At 39.3% G+C, this 15,603-nt stretch overlaps 1 long non-coding RNA gene across 2 annotated transcripts in view; it reads left to right on the top strand.

The window, feature by feature from the left end:
- LOC144030121 (uncharacterized) overlaps positions 1-15,603 on the top strand; it is a 115,003-nt gene that overhangs the window by 30,732 nt on the left and 68,668 nt on the right. The window contains exon 4 of one of the 2 annotated variants that reach the window (XR_013287197.1): positions 788-911. The exons of the other annotated variant lie outside the window; for it this stretch is intronic. This is a non-coding gene — a long non-coding RNA (uncharacterized LOC144030121). Of the gene's footprint in view, positions 1-787; positions 912-15,603 lie in introns of those variants that run through there. 2 annotated transcript variants of the gene reach the window in all.

Raw genomic sequence — 15,603 nt, 5'->3', positions numbered from 1 at the left:
CCAAATGTAAACAAAACAGAACAGCATTGAGTATTACGGAAGTATTATAGTAACACAAACTCATAGCTTTGCTTCAGATAAATCTGTTTAGCTTAATGCTATCAAACAATGCAAAACACCATAGACAGGCTAATAAATAGCATCTGCGTTGTGGTGTTATAAGCCTGTAAGCAACAGACATTTGAACACAAATGGTGGACCTACACATGTCAAAAAAATAATTCTCACAGGCATATATATTCTTTATCATCTGTGAATAATGACTAAAATTACTTTTTATTTCAATGGGTAAATATGATTTGAGATATACAAGTGGGTTTGAGTCATGGAAGAAAGTGAACTCATATGTCAAGGCGCCGCTGGATGTGAATTCACGAATACGGAACCGCTTGCAAAGTGGCACAGACTGATTGCGAGATGAAGAAAAGGCCCGAGGGACTCCAATAAAATAAAGTGACGGTAAATGGGGGAGCATTCAACCATTGTGGGGCGTCACTGATTAACAGCGCATACATTGATGGGTTGCTTCTCCGCGCTATTTATCCGACACGTGCGCTTGTACAAAAGCAGATATTGTACGTGATGGAGATGGAGGGAGAATGAGGGCAATTTGGATCCTCATTAAATTTTCAAAAGTCCTGATGGTCCTCACAAAATTGAACCAACTGTTCCAAAGCAACCTTCATTTTATGCTACAGTAACTGCAAATTAGTTTCACAAAACTGTTTTAATCACACACACTGCAGAGTTAATTTGCTGTGTGCTAATTTTCCACACTCCTTCTTAGATGACCATCAGTCATATACACGATGGCTTGACTGATCAGCGCTCCTCCTCTCTGTTCTGGCCCCATTCTTTTCATGCTTTCCCCCACACATGCACTGTACCCATCGTACTGTACTGTAACTCTAATTTCAAACAATTAAAAATCTATTTTTAGATTATGTTCATCATCCAGCTATCCATTTTCTGTCCCATTTATCATCCAGTTTCATTTTTCCCCAAAGCAGTTACAAATCCGATTATTATTGATTTTTTAAAATGATTTTATGTTGTGTTGTTTTGAAATGTGAAACTTTCTCAAAGCTGTATAGTGGGATTTAAGCCAGTTATTGATTAATATAGAATTATTTCCATTTTATTTTATTGCGTTATTGATGAATAGAACCAAGTATTTTAAGTCACCCGATATTATGTTTATGATTATTTTGTTTAGTTTTAAAACATGAAATTTTACGATGCATTGATAGGCAGTTAATGAATAAAGAAATTAATAAAAAAAAATATTTTTGTTGCTTTTTATTAATAGCGACTGTAATTGCTAATGGGTTTTAAAAATTATATCCACTCAACATATTAACGTAACAATAAAGAATTAATATATACTAGAAGAAGCTCATTTTTATAGTTTTAATATTGAGTGGAAATCATTTTTCAAAGCCGCAATGCGTATTTGAAATAAATAATAATGAAAACCAAAAACAGTTATTTTCTTATAATTAATATTGTGACCAAAATGTATCAAAATCGGATTTATTGGAAAAAAAAACAAATATATATATATATATATATATATATATATATATATATATATATATATATATATATAAAACACACAGAAGAAATGTGTCTTTACTGCCACAACCAGTCCAAGAAATTAATTAATAATTTATTAAAAAAAAAAGAATAAATAAATAAAAAACAATCAAAACAGTGACTGACAGGGGGAGAGAGAAAACGGGAAGCCTGGCGGTTCGCTACTTAGCGCCCCAAGTTTCTCACATGGACGAAAGGAAAAACATGAGGAAATGGTGTGTGGAAATGGTGTAGGTCAAATCTAAGCTCCGCTATCCAAAACTCTAATTGCTTGGAATGGTTTGTTTATGATTTTCATGTACAATAATGCCATTTCCATCACCGGAGAAGTTTGGCAAACAGATTTATTTTTTGTGTCTCCACCAACACTCCGTGGTAATCGAGTGACATGCAAACAAATCCTGTAAGTCATCGTGACATTTTCGCCCATTGAGTTTAAAAATAGTTGCTTTGATGACATGCCAGGCGAAGAGCCACTGAATAGAGCGCACGGCTGGCTGAACTACAGTGAAACCTCCTTTTATTTATTTCATCCTTGAGTCCGTGCGAGTGGCCATTTGTCAGTGCGCTCTTTCCTGTGCGGACGAGAAGGCCGCGTCTCTCCATCTTCTGCCAGTATTCTCCCTTAATGAACACCACTATTTCACATTGTCATGATAATCAGTGCTTATTTGGCAAAGGAAAGCCACCATTACCACTCCTTGAACAATCACAAAAATACACTGTAATCCCCTTTGAAATCATAGGTTAACTTCCTTATTACGTTTGACAGTTATCTTGGGCTGTCACCTCTATTCGCCGTCTTTTATCCATTTCTGAAAGAAACTCATTGAAGAGCTGATTGCAGAGTGCCATAGGTGGGGGCCATTCAATGGCACGCTACCTGCATAGAAATTACCTTTAATCGTCCCCAGTCATTGTACCGACGAAAGTGGTAATTGGCTCGTGCCAGCAATCAGAAAAGGTCATCTGCGAGAGACATCGACTAAATGTTGTTGCTTTATTGCCAAAAAGGGACGGAATTATGATTTTAAAAAAATTATCATTCACGAATCCCAAACATGCAACTGATGTGGCAACATTAGCCCACTCATCTTTGCAAAGAATATGTCAGATTGTGTGGACAGTTCCTGTGAACTGTCTTAAGATCACCTCACAGCGATTCTACAGAATTTTCCTCGTTTCCACCACCTTGACTAAAGCTCCAGTTCCGGGTGGGTAAAGAAATGCCCCAAGTATGATGCTGCTACCTGCATTCTTCACCGTTGATATGATTCTTTTGACAATGTTTTACCGTATTCTTTGCGCCAAATGTACCTTTAAGAATTATGGCCAAAAAGTGTGCCTAGGAGATTGAAGGTGTGCTTTTGTAAAATGTACCCAGACTTGGATGTCTTTCTTTTAGCAAGACGAGGCTTCTGTTGTGCCACCCTACCACATACCTCAGAAAAACAGCATGAAGAAGATGGGAGGATGTTGTGAAATATACTAAACAGCTAATACTTGCCAGAAATTTCGACAGCTGCTTCAATGTTGCTATCGGCTCCTTGGCTTCCTTCCTGACTAGTTTTCTTCTATTACTTTCATCAATTTTGGAGGGATGTCCACTTCTTGGGAATGTTACGCTCTACTAGGCAGAGATGGGAAGTAACGATGTACAAATACTAGTTTTTATCAGTACTTTTGTACATTCCTGAGTATTTATTTTTTAGACTACTTTTACTTTTATCCGTTACATTTTAACATGAGTATCTGTACTTTTTACTCAATACATTTTCAAAAGAAGGTTGTTACTTTTGTTTTTAACTCTTTGACCGCCAAAAACGTTTCGTAAAATCACGACGTATGCCGCCATAAACGTTAAATGACGTCAACTAAGTTTTTTATTTTTTTCAGTGCAACGTCTAAGTGCAGCGCTGCCTGGTCAATGGGTTGTGGAATCAAAAACACTAACTATGACCAGCAGATGCAAGCATTGTTTATATTTTTTTTTCGTGAATGATCAAAGCCTTTGTTATCTCAAAGTTTTTTTTTTTTGATAACGTGTGGCAGTAAAAGAGTTAAATGCATGAGAGCAATTAAAATAATTCACCTAGAAGAAAAAAACAGCCAACAATGTCTCCTGGCTCCGTCAATCATATTAATTGTTACACACGGTCGCCTACATCCTAGCTTGTGATTGGCTCTACCACATGACGTGCAATTGGCTGGATTAGAACAACCCGTAAATATGAGGGCACGGCAGAGGATAATTTGAACTTGATAAGAAAAATGCTGCAGATCTCCAGTCAACAATATGAAAGAAGGTTCAATCATGTCGACAAGGAGTGGATCAGCAACATGAGGGAGGGGTGAGCAATTGCACACAGGCAAAAAGAGGGACGAAAGCACACAAGATGACTTTTTGCACATGGTGCAACAGATCATCAGTGATCCGTGGTCGGTTCGGATCAGGCCCCATGGTTCGGATCGCGCATGATCCGCGGATTGGCTGGTGGGAAAAAAAAAAGTGCATTCAGACGAAAGCTACATGAGTCCACATTCACTATAATAGCAGCAAAGGAAGTTGAAACGCTTGTGGATCACGTAAGTCGCATGTATGGGAGCATTTTGGCAACTTGGTATGAAATTAGTCCTCAAATTAATGTTTTTTTTTTTTTTTTCTGTTCTTGCTGACGGAACACCAAGCTGGAAACGTACTCACCTAACACATCGCCTACGTTAACGATGACTTCAAATTAAAGATTACCAAATAATACATTGACTCCTATGCAAATAGCCTTAGTAGACTTTTACTTTGAAGTTGGCTCACGTTGTGGTGTGATGGCTCGCTTGACTTCAGTTTTAGACGTTTGGATTTTTTTATCGTAGTTTTGATTGACATTTAAGTTGCAACCAACATCAACACAACACTATCCCAAATTTATATTCAATCACCAATTTAGGACGCTAAGAAACCGCTAATTAATTACGGCGTCATTGGTATGATACGGCAGAAGTCTCGGATGTAAGTGGCTAACAGCTAGCATTACCTCCATGTGCCTGGCTGGTATAGCTGCAAATGAGTTTGAAAGTTGCTTACTTTCATTATTTTCAAAATTTTGGACCAAGACTACTTTGTAATTTACTCTCCATGTTTAAAGGAAGGGAATGTGTCTTCAATTACTCTTTGAGGTCTTTTCATTATTAAAAAAAAAAGAAAAGAGAAACACCTTCAACTGAAAATGTCAAACATAGACGTTGAGATTTTAGGAACACAACTTTAACCCATTAATACGTTATTTTACACATGGACCATGTATAAAAATAAGAATCTTTTTGCCTCATATTGCACTTAAAGTTGTGTTCCTAAATCTTAAACGGCTATATTACACATTTTAAATAGATTATTATTTTTTTATTTGATGGGGAAAAAAGTGTTATACAAAATAAGTGAAGACAAAGTACTATTTATCTTTTTTTTTAATTTATTTTTATTTTTATGCTGATCCAAAAAAACGATGCGATCTGTGACCCAAATCCATGATCCGATCCGAGCTGTGACTTTTGTGATCCGTTTCACCACTACTTTGTGCAGTGTTAATTAATGCGCATTGTCCTAAAACAAAAACATGGTGCCAGCGGGTACTAGTTAGACCCAAGAACAAACATGAGCAGTCTACGAGTCTGTTCTAAAAATGACTAAATAAAAAATATTTATTCCAGCAATACAAACACCACTTGGCGACATGTGAGGTATGAAACACCTCTCAATTGTGGTATTGTTTTTTTTTTTTTTAATGCCTAGCGGGCTTACAATTTACCTGAATGAGTCACTTTTATTCGATTAGCTTTCAATCAGTTATTTCATTCACATCAAAATTAATTGAGAAATTCAAATACCCAAAAAGAAAAGAAAAAAGGATTAAGGTAACTCAAAAGCAGCAATATGAAGCTTTATCTTAATGCGCTTACACCTTTAACATCTTATTTTGCTGTCTTATTATACGCTGGTTATCTTCTGATTGAAGGATGCTGTGTGGTTGTGTTAAAGCATTTTCAGGTGGGTCACACGCCGTTGCTGGGTTCTTTATAAACAGCAAAGGCACATAAAATGCTCTAATTTTGCCAATCTTTGTGTCAGGCTTAACTAACACACCAAACAACTGAACTAAGAGTGGCGTAAACAATACCTCTCACCCTCAACGACAAAATATCTCAGATGTCAGTGTTGGCGCTTAAACAAGACATTGCACTTACTTGGAGAAGCAGCACATATGTTCCCCAAGGCGGGATGAACAGCTACGCCTGGGAGGATGCGGGGAGACTTGTGGGGGAAAGAGAAATGAGTGTCTCCATCTGTCTGTTGGGGGCTAACACTAGGGTAGAGGGAATCATAGACTGGCACAGGAGTCGATATCTCACAACTTCCTGGCCTGTTAGTTAAAAAAAAATCTGCTTGTGACATGGAAGAGGCATGACTTAAACATTATGACCAGTCTGTCACTGAGTGAAGTTTGACACCGAGGAATTGACCATCTCATGGGCAGACAGATGGCATCTGATCTAGGGGGCTTAGAGATGGATCGAGTGTTGTCACACAGACCTCTTCATGTGATTCCCCCCTCCCTTCTACTGGTTTCGGGGGGCTTTAACAGATTCTTTTATCAGTGGGCCAAAATCTAGCAAAGACTGATCATTACTCTATTGGGCAAGGATCCAAATCAATATCCCATTAATGTCAAAGCTGCTAGGTTGGGATGTGTCCCGCTAATCGTGTCCTTGGTCTAACTAGAGACTGGACTTTTTTCACAGACATAAGACTTTGTTTAATGACATTGAGGGGATGCGATGGTTTTGTGTTTAGGTAAGACATGGATGTATGAATGGGCAGTCTACGGTACAATGGATATATGTATCAAAAGATGGACAGATACATAAAATAGATAGATAGGTGGACGGGCAGATGACAGACACAGATATAGTATTTGGATGGATAAATTGACAAATGAATGGACAGACAGATACAGTACAGTAAATGGATGAAAGACAGACAGATGGACAGCCTAAATGGATTTGTGGATGTATGAACGGATAGAGCGGCATGGTGAATGACTGGTTTCCACGTCTGCCTCTCAGTGCTGAGGGCGTAAGATCAAGTCCGGGTTTTGGCCTTCCTGGGTGGTTTGCATGTTCTCCCCGTGCCTGCGTGGGTCTTTTCCGGGTACTCTGGTCTCCTGCCACTTTCCAATGACATGTTTGGCAGGTTAATTGGGAGCTCTGAATTGTCCCTAGGTATGATTGTGTGGCTGGTTGTTGGTCTCTGTGTGCCCTGCGATTGGCTGGCAACCAGTTCAGGAAACCCCGCCTACTGCCCGAAGCCGGCTGGGATAGCCTCCAGCACCCCGTGATCCTTGTGAGGATTAAATGGTCACGAAAATGGACGGAGAGAAAGAAAAGAGAAGCAATATATACATGGTTGGATGGCCATGGAAGGACATAATGACAGACAGATAAAATAAATGGAGGGCTAGACAAGGCCGGATACACAAGCAGATGCAAGAAGTATGGATGGCTGGATGTCTTATCTTTGGAAGGATGGATTGACTGGCACTGTGACAAATGGAAATGGTAGATAAATGGATTGATTGGTGATTGGTAGATGGGCAGACTGCCAAAAATGGTAGGTGGTCTGATGGGTGGCTAAACATGAATGGACTTACGGACAGGCAAATACAGTATAGGTATGGATGGAACAGATGGGTGGATGACTAATAGATTAATGAGGAACAGACAAAAAAAGATGACTGCACCAACAGACAGATTGGAGATAATGTAGAAATGGATGAATAAATGACTGGATAGAAAGATGATGGACACAAAGCGTTGATTTCAAATATGGAAAGACAATGACGATAGGGGGATTAAAATAATGTACTGGATGATTGTGTCACCACAGTTATAAAGGACATTGATGTAAACGTCAAAATAATGAAAGGAACCGTGACTAACCATGACTTGCCGTTGACTTCATAGTCCACAAGACAAAAACGTCTCTCAGACTGTGCTGCTAAGTCAAGCAAGCAAACACTGAGGCAATCTTACATTTCTAAACTTCCAGAGCGAGTGAGGAAGTGGAGATGAAGGACAGTTGATAGGTATCGCAGTGGCTCCCTTGATGACTCAGGCGCGATGGAGTTGTCATCGACTTCCTTTTGAATCACAAGTTACATGCCAGCGTGCCAGTTGGACGCGATCCCTCAGCCCCGCCCGCGACACTACTCATCAACGTCAGGCATCTGTCTCCATGTTCGCAACATGAACACCTTCACTGGGATGTAGACGTCATGCAGCTGCACTGCCATACAGCTATTAATAACCCAAATGCTCCAGCACGCTGTAATTGAGTTGTGCCTGTCATGAATACTCAATGCCGGAGAAAGTCACTGAGGCCTCACCTTCAATGTCATCATGGCTTCGCTTTCTTTTACTGGCGTTGTCATAAAAGATGACTTTTATAATATATCCACTGCTTGACATCATGACTAATTAGTGATGTTTTGTACAAGGACAGACATGTACAATGCCTAATGAACATAGAACCTTTGGCCGAATGATCACAACCAATCAGTGGTGCACTATATAACGACTGACCGCTCAAGAGTTGCATGAGCAGTGATCAAAAAGTGTTTCATAAAGACTAATAAGTTGCACTCTGTAGCCTATAGTGTTTGACAGGTAAGACCACCTAATAATTGTATAAAAGCTGTCCACTGAATGACACCATGACTGATCAGTGGTGATCGGAATGGTGATTGACATATAAGACAACCAAATAATGCATAAGCAGTGATGACAAATCCACATGCCAAGTGACATTTTGATTGACTTAATAAAACTCACTACCCATTTGGGTACCCGAAGCTTAAAAGTGTTCGGAACATTTTTTTGTCATGGTGGTGGACGCACGTAATTAGTAGCGGCTAAACTGCAAATGATACGTCGTCAGTCTTTGCAAACTCCTCTCGCATTGTCAGGCTTTCCACATGTCGCTCCCTACCTTGTTCTGATGAACAGGATTGTTGTGTTGCCTGTTTTTGAGGACTTAGCTTTGGTGATACCGACCCAAAACCGAGTGTCAAGAGCAATCTTGTTGAAACAGTTTTATCTTGGGAAGATCCCGGCAGATGATGGTGCACTACCCACTATGTGTACACTGCGTAATGGGAGCGGTGACATTACAACCAATGAGTAATGATTGACATGTAAAATCAATCAATCAATCATTGTGTAAAGTTGCCATAAAGTTGGCCTAAAAAAAATATGATCTCTTTTGGGGCTTTGAGCAGTTTTGTTTAGCTTCATACTTTGCAGTTCAGTTGTATAGTGCAACCATTGGTTCGTTGTCATTCAGCCATTCTGTTATGATCAGGCTTTCCATTTCCCGCTTTACAGTTTATTCAATTTCCTAGAGTATCTGAGTTTGTGTCGCAAGATCTAGTTTTGCAATCTTGTGTCTCTGATAAGAGTGTGAACTTTGGCAACTCTGCCTCGCCAGATGTTCATTTGCATATGCGTGGAGTCAAACACTTCCGGATCACACAGGAGATCTGTAGAGAGTTGGTGCTTTGGCAAGCTGCTGGTCGTATGCGAAAAAAAATCAGCAACTGTCAGAAATCCTTACACGAGTAGCTTCGCGTGCAGTTCATCTGGAAACAAGAACCGGCGAAAAGGTCGAGCGCGAGGATAGGAGCGAAGAAAATTACAAGCTTCGACAGGCTGAAGCTTCTTTGGCAAACGGGACCAGAACAAGAAAATTGGTGCTGACTTGGTGACCTGAAGAGCTAAATTAATACCTACCAGTGTTGATCTTTTGTAAGGGTGATAACCAAATGTTGGTTAGACGTGTTGAGCCCCACCAAGTTTTGGTGTTTGTTTATCCATCTGTTAGCATGCTACTTGTATTGCAAAGAGGGAGAAATGCTACAAAACGGGCTGATGATAATCATTGTGGGCTGGACCTTTCCATTCAAATCTTATGTGGGGTACACCACATATATAAAAATAATTGTGTATGTACTGACAGAACAAGTTTAATATAATTTACAATTGTCAGCCTCATCTGGATTCTGTGTAGCTCAGAAAGGAAGACTCACTCTAGTCTTGTCTATTATAGTATATTCTCGTCTAGTCTAGTCGGTGATCAGTATGTTATAGCTCGCATGTCGTTTTTTTGTTGGCATAGTTTTTTGCATTAGCACACCAAATCACAGATATCTACTTAGCTCGTCCAGTGCAAGTTGGAATCAGAAAACAACACTTTGTGAGTCTCACAGCTAATTATTAGTTGGTCCTTTGGGCAAACAGCACCATCAATACTTGCTCTGATCAATGCATAAGTTAGGGAACTTGTTTGTGCCCTCATGCAGTTCTGTTAAAATTCTGCTTGATCTTTAGGATGCTTCAGCGCTTTTAAGCATTGGTATATTCTTTATACAGGCTGCTCGTCTCCTGCGCAATGAGCAGACCATTAGCAAACGCAGATGAGCGCAATGGCGTGATCGCCGACAAATTAGCGCCCCGAAGACAACTGCAGTGTTATTATTTTGAAGCGTCCACCGCGTGTTCATTAATCTTCATTTGCGCTTGATAAGTGTGGCAATCAAATGAAATCATATGCCTCCCGGGGTGGGGAGGCGGAGTTTGATCGCAATGCAGAACAAGTCCTTCTGCAATTTGAGAAAGACTTTCGATTAATTTTGTGTGATTAGCGGCTAAATAGATCACCGGGCTCTCGCAACACCATTAGCACTGACAACAACGCCGAACATCACGGCGGATGAAATGCAGCAGCCGCGAGCGCAATCAAGACTTTTAAATAATGAAACGGCAGCACATCGCACTGTGGCGATTGTTGGATCATGTCAACGTGCCAAATCTATTATGCTCTCTGTGCGATGCGAGCTCTGGCCTGGTAATTAGAAGGTATGTGCTCAGGGCTCAGCTCTGTGGCTTTAGATCACTATAATTGCCGCTGATCTCCTTTTAAGACATCACCACTCATTCCCCCTCGTAATTACCCGCACATCTGCCTATGACATCATTGCGCCCCGCTCTAGATCACGTTGACGCCGGATTTACAGCATTATAATTGTGTGACTTTTACCACAGAGATAATGCAAATAGTGTTCGAGGGCATTTATTTACTCAACTGTGGATATTCTATTTATGCCATGCTGTGTGAACCTGGAAGTAACCTGCAACCTACCAATTCCTTAATAATCCTTAACATTCCTTAATAATCCTCTGCAAACTAAGTGTCCATTAAACGAAGCACAGGTTGAATCAGTTCATTGGCATTGACTAGTTAATGACTGGTCAAAGGGACATGAATATTTAACATTGGAGATTTTATCGGTAAACGGCCTAGGTGGAACAATGGATTTAAATCAAATGAAGTTCTCTGATGAAAGAGACGAGTGTCATCAAGACGCTCGTAATGAGACATCCATTTATAGACGTAACAATGTTCTTTCATGTCCTCATAATAGCCACCAGGTCAGGAAGTGAGAGGAGCTTTGCTTTAAAATGGCATAAGTGTGTCACTCTGACGTACTGCATGGAATATGCAGCGCTTCACAAGGTCCAACAGTTCTCTAACATAATCACTTTTGTGCCTTGAATGAGTACAGCGTCATTTGTCATCATGTTTTACTGTTATGGTGTAAAAATTCTTCTTCTTCTGAAAACAAAACAAAACAAAACACTCATAAACATTGACTCTAACATTTAATGTCATTTCTCAGAGCTGATCAATGACGTGATTGATTGATTGGGCAAAATAAGACATTATAGTCGATCACCGTTTTTGCATAAAACACAAAATATCACCCGATTCCAATCCAGCTGATCAGATCGGTGTAAAATCTATTCTAGAAGAATAAATGATATAATTTTGAGGGTCCATGTACTCTGGCTTCCTCCCGCATTGCAAAAACTTGAACCTTTGAAGTTCGTTTTACAAACTGACATTTCTATTGGCTGTTTCACCTTGCACGACCCTAATGAGGACAAGCTCTATAGAAAATGGATGGTACTGTACAACACATTTTTCCATACATTTGAATGGCCCGATGGTTGAATTCAGGTGAGCAATTTCTACCATTGCTATCAGCGTATATAAGATTGTCATTTTTGGGGGGTAAGAAAAAAGCAGGGTGTACGTCTGCTGGGAAGATTAATAAAGGTTCCGGCTTTGAGACACATCCAGCAATAACGTTTGTGCGAACTTTTCCGACAGAGACACGCCATTTCCATAACCTTTGCTTAATCACCCAACTGCCTTCTTCCATTCAGATGCGCCTTTTCGACTTCACCTCGTGCTCAATACACCTCCGCACTGGCCAGGAATCTCATTCATCAATGCCACTCCACACTGGATATTACTGACCCTACAGCGGGGTGTGTGCGTGAGTGTATTATCTCTCCTGGCTTTATAAGAGACTTGCCTATGTAAGGGAGCTATTTCCACAGCTGATTAGGACTTTTGTTTTGCCTACTTTCACTCAGGAAGTCATTGTGTTGACCTACAAGAACTTTTGGGCTATTGTTCCCATAGAAACTCACGTCTGCTGTGTGACCTTTTGTGACTGCACGCGCAGCTAATTAATTACACTTAAAAGAATAAAAAAAAAAAATAATGGATACAGTTTCCAATGCAACAAAGTAGAGAAAATTTGAACCTAAAAATTATAATTAGAGCGGCTTGTTCCATTAAAGGGCACTCATTAAATGACTTTTGGAAATATAATGGTACATTTCTGTGGGTGTGCCATGACTTCAGGGAAGGGCAACCATCCCTCCAGATTTTGAAAAACAAAAAAGCAATTGCTAAATTTACTGTGGATATGTAATATGCAATATGGCATGCTCAAAATGCATTGAAGTAAGGCTTTTAGGCAAGTAGACTACAATTTGTGAATGTGGGGAAATGTGTGGTTAAGTGAATGCAGTGTTTTTTTTGTTTTAGTTTTTAATGAATGCTTTCAGTCCTTCAGAGTGAAATTATTATTTTAATTTAATCATTACACATTTTAACCAATTACTCTGGTGCATTATAGTTTTTTTTTAATTTAATTTTTTTTTGTGTTATTTAATAAAATTTTTAAAGTACAAATGTGGAAATGTGGGGTCGAGTGTAACAATAGTGCTTTTAAATATCAAGTTTGGAGTCCCACTGAGTGGAATTGCATCTCTCTGAATGACATTATAATTCTTTGTTTTTGTTGCTGCCTCTGGAATATACAAAACAGACAAACTGGATGGTTGCAAAAACATCCTTTTCCTTTATTTGGCAACATGGAACGAAAGAAGCCCCCTCAAAAATACATTTCATCACCAAATTATCCACCGTGAAAATAAAAACAATTAATACAAGTTTTTTTTCACATTATGTTACTCACTATTTCCTACAAATTCATATTATTTTCATACATCATTTCTACAAGCGTAACAACAAACAAAAACACGCATATACAGTACCTCACTCTCGAGCAGTGTTGCCAACTTTCCCGTTAAATCTAGCAACATTTCAAAGCCTCTTGCCGACTTTTTTTTTTTTTTAGCGACTTCTAGCGACATTTAGCGACTTCCAGCGTCTTTCAGTACAGCCAATAGCTACGTTCCTTACTGAGGAGGTGGCAACACCTGTTCAAAATGCACATTACTCTATTATCGATCGACGACTTACATACCAAAAATACATTTCCGTCAACTTGGGAGGGGTTGGGGACTCCCCATTAGCCCTGACCTCTGCTCACCCCTGCTGCTGACATAGCGCGCTAATTAACTTGGCGGTGTTAAGAGTTCATCAAACGTGCGATTTCATTCATGAGGACGACACAAAATGTGCACCACTTAAATGCAGAAATATGAATGTTATTGACTATTATGTGTATTTTATGAAATATATGCAAGATATATGGGTTGCTTGCTAGCGAAAGGTTTAATCTGACATTTCTCCCATGCTGTGGTTATCGTCCTGAATATGGATTATGGGTGTGGATTATGGAAAAGAGCGTTAAAGTCAACCCTCAAAGGGTTTCCTTTTAAATCCCTCCCCGTGTTTCCCTGCTGGAGTCTCACCTCGTTTGTATTCCCAAAGCAGAACCTCCTCCTGTGCCCTCACTGTAAGGGTGGCATTATTGACTCAGCAGGGGGATGAGTGTGGGTCACAGCCAGCGTTTAACCCTCTTCCTCCCCAGTGGCCCCATTACCACCTTCTTGAACGGCCTTTGACTAACGGGTGTCACGCAGAATTGTCTCCATTCTTTTTTATGTGTAACAATACAGTGGGAGGGGACCATTTTAGCTGTTCTTGAGAACCAAAATGGAGTACGGTAATTACTTTCTTTATCTAGCAAGAGAGTATGTTTGGATGGCAGATCTGTAGACCATTTCATAATGTTCTTAAACAATAGGAGAAAATATGAACAATAGCAGAAAAATGATTGACTATCACTGACCTGAATTGAAACGATGAGAAACACTTGCTCTGTTTGGGGTTACGCACGAATATAGTATAAAGGTTTAGTTTGTTTAAATGTCCTAATAAAAAAAAAAAAAAATAAATAAAAAAAAAAAAAAAATATATATATATATATATATATATATATATATATATATATATATATATATATATATATATATAATATTTATTTATTTTTATTTTTTTTTAATATCTAAATAGTAAATGGACTGCTTATTATATAGTGCTTTATCGCCCACACCATATGGTAACCAAAGCGCTTTGCAATGTCTCACATTCAACCATACAGTCATGCACCAGTTAGAATCATGCCAAAATCCCATAAACACAAAAAACGTAATCTACGCACACAAAACGTTTGATCTACGCGCACAAAACTTGATCTACGTACACAAAACTTGATCTACGTACACAAAACCTGATCTACGCACACATCTATGTTTCCAGAGCAATGGGTGTTTCTATTGTTGTTATTGCTTACGATTTGATGTAGGTGGGATTGCACACTGCAGCTTTCTACCTCGTCAAATGAGTGGTGTGCCATGTTACTTTTTTTTTTTAATTTTTTTATTTTTTTTAAGACTTTAGATTAATGAAGTGTTTGTGATTTGTGAACGCCATGGCCCTGGAAACGCCTATTGCAATACATTACGTAATCGCAGCAGCATGGTAACAATATGTCATGTGACTAGCAGTTGACCAATCACAGCGTAGTAGTTCTTAAACAGTTGGCCAAACTTTCTCTCAATACGGCGCTGATTTAACAGCGCCCCCTGCTGTAAAGTTTACTGGCTTTGCGCGTGTGGATCTTGGGTTGTTGGCACGTAGAAATGCTCAGAATATCACTTCCAAAAGTCACGTGACTTTTATCCGTAGTTGTAGAATTGCTTTTTACACACACAAAACTTTTTTTTGTAATTGAAGATATGCTTCGTGTGTGTAGATCACGTTTTGTGTACATAGATCACGTTTTTTGTGTTTATGGGTTTATGGCATGATTCTAACTTGATAGGCTGCTGCCATGCAAGGCGCTGCCAAGTCCACTGGGAGCAAATTGGGGTTCAGAGTCTTGCTCAAGAACACTTCGTCATTGGAGATGATCGAACCCACAACCTCACAGATGGGAGATGGCCACTCAACCACTGAGCCATGCCACCCACAGTAGTTATAGTTTTTATTTGAAGTTTTTTATTTATTTATTTGTGTGTGTGTGTGTGTGTGTGTGTGTGTGTGTGTGTGTGTGTGTGTGTGTGTGTGTGTGTGTGTGTGTGTGTGTGTGTGTGTAGTTTGTATGTGAAACCGGTCCGTGATAAAAAAAACAACAAAAAAACCCGACTTAAAGCATGGCTTGTACAGTTTTCACATGCCCGCAGTAGCACCCAGAGACAAATGATTTATTTCTTCTCTTATTTTGAAATGGGAATTGTTATTTCTCAAAATTGGAACAAATCAGATGTCGACCCCAGTTAAAAACATTCTCA

Source organism: Festucalex cinctus, chromosome 11 (genome assembly GCF_051991245.1).
Source record: "Festucalex cinctus isolate MCC-2025b chromosome 11, RoL_Fcin_1.0, whole genome shotgun sequence".
Taxonomy (NCBI): domain Eukaryota; kingdom Metazoa; phylum Chordata; class Actinopteri; order Syngnathiformes; family Syngnathidae; genus Festucalex; species Festucalex cinctus.
The sequence above is the reverse complement of the archived record's forward strand: the minus strand, read 5'-3'. Positions and strand labels throughout refer to the sequence as shown.